The sequence below is a fragment of the Carassius carassius genome, chromosome 1 (genome assembly GCF_963082965.1).
Source record: "Carassius carassius chromosome 1, fCarCar2.1, whole genome shotgun sequence".
Classification (NCBI taxonomy): Eukaryota; Metazoa; Chordata; class Actinopteri; order Cypriniformes; family Cyprinidae; genus Carassius; species Carassius carassius.
Window position 1 is genome coordinate 11753267 of NC_081755.1, and position 5549 is coordinate 11758815.

General features: G+C 34.9%; 1 protein-coding gene, 1 long non-coding RNA gene and 1 pseudogene across 4 annotated transcripts in view; 1 reads left to right on the forward strand and 2 right to left on the reverse strand.

Annotated features, from left to right (window-relative positions):
• LOC132146673 (zinc finger protein 501-like) overlaps positions 1-5549 on the reverse strand; it is a 306725-nt pseudogene that overhangs the window by 89223 nt on the left and 211953 nt on the right.
• LOC132148387 (zinc finger protein 883-like) overlaps positions 1-5549 on the reverse strand; it is a 203032-nt gene that overhangs the window by 88652 nt on the left and 108831 nt on the right. The gene's annotated exons all lie outside the window — the stretch shown is intronic.
• Positions 1-5549, forward strand: part of LOC132153426 (uncharacterized) — a 189937-nt gene that overhangs the window by 75610 nt on the left and 108778 nt on the right. The window lies entirely within an intron of this gene.

The following is a 5549-nucleotide window of genomic DNA, read 5'->3' on the forward strand; positions in this document are numbered from 1 at the left end:
CCAATCTGGCAAGCAGGCCTGTGACCAGTGCTGTAATGGCTGTTATACCGGATGCTGATTGCCTGGTCTGGATCACCTCGATCCCCAGTTGCAAAGTCGTGTGTTTATGGTGTATTGATTATGTGCTTTTGTGCTGAGGTGTTTTTCCGGTTCTCCCACAGTCTGGGTGTTGTTTTTTTCTCCTCTCTTTCCTAATGTTTTGGTGTTATCTCTTCGCCTGTCTACTGTATTTCGTTGCCTTGTGCCCACATGTGCAATGACAATAAAGTTGAATCTAATCTAATCTAAAATCTAATAAGAATCGGTATCGATGAGCAGAATCGGAATCGATAAAATTCAAACAATACCCAACCATAATTGTAAAGGACATGAAACAGGTTAAATGAAATAAGCATTCTTATGTATGCATTTTAGAAGGGGTTCACCATATACATTGGAGTTATCTCAATGTTCACATTCCTAATTTCAAAAGTTGATGTTTCATTGTGATTAGTGTTTGGTTGATTTCAGCTGCACGCAGCATCAGAAGCATGAGCTTATCACGGTTTAATCAATGACAGTGTTGTGGGAGAGAGATTACTAAGGCTGTTGTAGTCCAAGTGAAATGCATAATGGGTAGTGTAGTTCGGAGAAATGTTGTTCATGTGACGTTTGCTCTTACTGTGCTGTAGAGTTCAGAAAATTTAGAAAGAACATTTATATGGCGTTATTTCCCTGTCAAATGTTGAGAGCGCATAATTGTAGCGCGAATGTACATTAATATAATGTGGAGCGTGAATCTCTCTGCTCGCGCGCTCTCAGATACACCTTGCTCTTGTAAGAATTTTCTCTGGGCTCACTCAGAGAGTATGCCTGCACTTAAAACGTGTTCAGTGCAATCGCGAATCTCTCCTCTTCGCTTAAAGTAAGCGTGTATGTGCTTAGACTGCGCCCAGTTGATGTTTTTTTTTGTTCACCTTCTCATGAATTTTTGGATGGGTGTACTAAAGAGCAATTACTAAGCATCACTGAACATTACAAAATTGAGGTTAAAGATAAAAGGCTCAAAGAAAATGTTAAGGTAACTTTGAAGACCGGGTTGATTGAAAAAGGCTTGTTAGAAGCCAAGATTGAAAAATCTGTACCAGGTGCATCTAACTTGCAATCTCTGTATTTTGAACAGCAAAAATAGCTGCTGCTTTTGCAGATGGAGCATGAAAAATTAAAACAGTGTGCTGAACAAGGTAAGATGGACTTGGAAAAGGCAAAACTGGATTTAGAGTTCCACAAGCTTAACCTTATGAAAGAAGGTAAGCTATCTGGTCCTGGTCAGGAGCAAAGTATGTTTTTTTCACTCGTGTCAAATCTAAAACTTGTTCCGAAATTCAATGAAGATGATACTGACACTTTCTTTAACCTATTTGAACGTATGGCAGAATTAAGGGACTGGTCAGATGATAATCGTATTGCACTGTTACAGTGTGTGTTAACGGGAAAAGCACAAGTAGCTTTTTGTTCATTGTCAATCGATGCTTGCAAAGTTTATCAAAAAGTTAAATCCGCAGTTTTAAAAACCTATGAGTGTGTACCCAAAGCATACAGACAGCGGTGCCGAATGCAGGAAAAAGAAGAGCTGCAAACGCACTTAGAATTTGTGCGCGATTTGAGAAAGCACTTTAATCGGTGTACAGCAGTAGACATTAACACATTAGAGGGTTTGATTCAATTGATAGTGTTGGAACAATTTAGAAATTCAGTCCCACGTCGTATAGCTACGTTTATCAGTGAGCATGATGTTAAAACACCAGAAGAAGCAGCTGTGTTGGCCGATGATTTTGTACTGACACATAAAACTGCAATTGTTGATTGGGATGCTCGTGACGTTCAGCCTATGTCTTTGTCCAAGCCTTCGCCTAACCTTTAACCGTGTTTTCACGAAAACAATTTGACCCGAGTAAGACTTGCAATTATTGTCATGAGAGGACATCAGAAAGCAGATTGTTCTGTCCTCAAAAAATAAGTCTAAGAGTTCTGCACATAAATTTGGTTTGATGGTTGGTTGGTTGAATAAGGTTAGATGGTTGGAAAGGTTGGTTGATTTAAGGTTGGTTAGTTTGGATTGGTTTGCCGTCTATTTAGACTATTATTATTGTTGTTTTTAGTGACAGTTGGGAGACTCTCTTAAAACGCCTTTGTTTAGTGTTGAAACGTTTGTCTGATGTGCAGCTTATGGTGAATTTAGCCTTATTTGTGCCTTGCAGCATTTTTCCATGCATTTAAATTCAAGTGCACCTGTTATATATACGGATTATAATCCATTAACCTTTTTTCAATTCTTTGCAGTGTCCGACTCAGAAATTGGTCCGGTGGTCTGTTTTTGTAGTCCTTCTGCCTGGATATTATGTATGTCCAGGGTTCCGAAAACGTGGTAGCTGATGTGCTGTCACGTGTTCTGGATCCTGTATAACTTTTTTGGATTTAACTTGTGGTTCTTGTGGAAATTTGTAGGAGCTGTCTTTTGGTCCTGAATCAGGTATCGCTTATTGTTTGACTTTTTCGTTTTGATATTTTTTTACGGGGAACTTTGTGGAAGTCCCTGTCTTATGGGGAGGGGTGTGACGACCCCTAGTGTTGGTCTTGGATATTGTAGCTTGGTACTAGTTTCCACAAATTGGCAGTCTATTGGAGACACCTGTGACCAGAGGCTCAGACGCTCCTCTAAAAACGAGATCTCCATTTGAGCAAAGGAGGAACTTTGGGGATATCGGAACTTTGATTTGTTCGGTTGCATTTTATACCTCAACATTGTATTACACTTCCAACCATGCATTCTGCTTTACACACTGACATTACTGATGAATACAGATACATTGTGATTTCCTTTAATTGTTTTCACTTTATTATTTAATATTACTTTGATTTAGTGGGAAATAAAAAAATTTTTGAGTTAAATATTTGGTTTGCGTGTGTCCCTTGTCTTTTGTTGCTTCCCTTGAGCCAGGGATCGTAACAAAATTGGTGTGTATATATATATATATATATATATATATATATATATATATATATATATATATATATATACACACACTGTAGATTGTAGCCTAAGACTATTCCATGTTTTGAAATTAACACTGTAAAAATATTCCGTTCCCAATTCGTCCCTTTTTGCGCCACCTGGCGGTAGTTTCACGAATGATTTTAACAGTACATTACTTTTTTCTCCATGAAATTTATGAAAATAAATGTTTGTTATTACAGCATCAACATTCACAGAACAGTTATTCTTAAATAACGCAAGCGGCTGCTGTGTGTGTGGTTTATATGGTTTGGTGGAATGCCAACAAAGAGCACTGCATTTATAATCTCTAAAAGACATAAAAATACATCTCGGTTCATCCGAATCTCACAAATCTATTAACACACAATAAAAATATGCATAATGAATTTACATTTTCCTCTTACTTCAAACGAATGCTTACACTGGTAAAAATGATGTGTTGGATTTACTTAAAATATATATGCACAATTTTTGCAACACACCTTTTAAGTAAACCCAACTTGGAACAATTTTACTTAAACAAGATAATCTTTGTTATATGAACTTAAATATTTCAGTTCACTTAACATTCTCTACTTAAAATATTCAACATTATATAATCTACCAAGTAATTTCAAGTTGTGTTAACAACATTTAAGCTCATTTATATTTAAAAATTGAGTTGAACCAACTTAACATTTTAACTGATTTTAGATCTTCAGCTATTAGTCTGCTTAGTACATTTACTCTATGTTGTTCCACAGGGCTGGTCTGAAAAGTAAAACAAATGCAGCTTGTTATGGTGCATACACACAAAATCACAACTATACAGTGACTGCCACTTATAGAGAACATTGTGACCGAACTTTTATTATTATCCTGGAATAGGATTAAACGTACAAACTCGATGTTTTCTTAAGTATTCATAACACGTTTCTAATTACTGAAGCATTATTGTAAGCAATTCAGAAATTCAGTTTAAAAGTTCCTTTTTAGATCACAAACACAATAAACGAGTAATGTTATACGCCTACCTCTTTTCAGCATCTACATCACGTTGTGTTTCAGAATGCGTTTCTTCACCCATTAACACACATACAAAACAGGGGCTCATTGATGGTAAATCGCCAAAATCTAATATCATACTTAGTTTTCAAAAAAAGTTAGCTTACCCCTTCTCGCTGTCTTCACGTGTATTTCACAAAATGGCTCCATGGCAGGAAACACAGTCAAATACTTAAAATGTTATGCTAGATTTACTTAATTTTAATATAATTGTACAAGTAGTTGTCATTACTTATTTTCTTTCATTTTATTTATGCATACACTTAAGTTCACTTTGTAACTTATATTTTTGCGTTACATGAACTATATATGTTAAGTAGACATTGAAAAGTTGTAAATACTAAGTTTTTTGTGATTAATATATTTACTTTTATAAGTAATGGTTGTTCAGACAACGAATTGTTTTTTTCAGTGTAGTTTGTGGCTCATTATTAGCCTATTATTATTAATAACGAAACAGGCTAAAACAGTGGGATGACAAATTCTCTTATATTACACTGAACTTTTATTAACAAAATTAATAAAGGAAAATATGTTTTATCCGCATTGTAGCACAAAAATGTTTTTTAAAAGACTTTGGATTTCCCCTTTCTTTAAAACTATAGTAGTTTGTTGTTCATTGTTAGCCCATTAATTAAAACACATAAGCAATAAAATAGTACAATGGTACAAATTCCCATTGGGATTTAAAGGCATTTTACGTTTACAATTTATATTGTAACCAAAATAAGTAAGGTATCTTCCCTCTTTAAAAAAAATGCTTAGTTTGTAGTTCAATGTTTTATTTATTTTAAATGAAAACAGCAACAATAACGACAAACTCGCTTTATTAAAGGAATATTAAAGTAAGAAATTAAACTTATTTTAACAAAAGGTGTGCTTTTGGATCAGTATCTCCCATCAATCCCTGTTATAGCCTAAATAGAAGCTTTGCATTCGCTTGCACCTGTTTATCATGTATATTTTATCTGAGTTCATTTTGCTTTTGAGCAATAGATGAATAATTTATTTGTTTTAGATATTTTATGTTTAGATATTTCTACTTTTTGGGAGTCCCATATATAATTTTATTTTCCACTGTCCTGCACACACACACACACAAGTCATGTCCCACACCGCTCTGTTGCATCGGGTCTCGCGGGAGCAAGTCTGTAATCCACTGGCACTTGATTTGACAGTGCATGTGCTACATCCTCTTTACAATCTCTAGATTATAAACACTGCATTCTGTCAGCAATGTAACGCAGCAGTAGCGTATTAGTTGGACTTACCTGAAGAATATAAAGCACTTTTTTTATTTCATTTGTATCATTTTTCTATTATATTCATCTGTTTGTGCTTTGCTTATTTTCTTAGCTGATTTATTCACCTACAAAATCTACATTTTTTTTAAAATCCAAATAGAGCTTTTCAAGTCATCTGGTGATTTTTTTTTATATGGCAATATACATCACTGAGAAAAATTGTG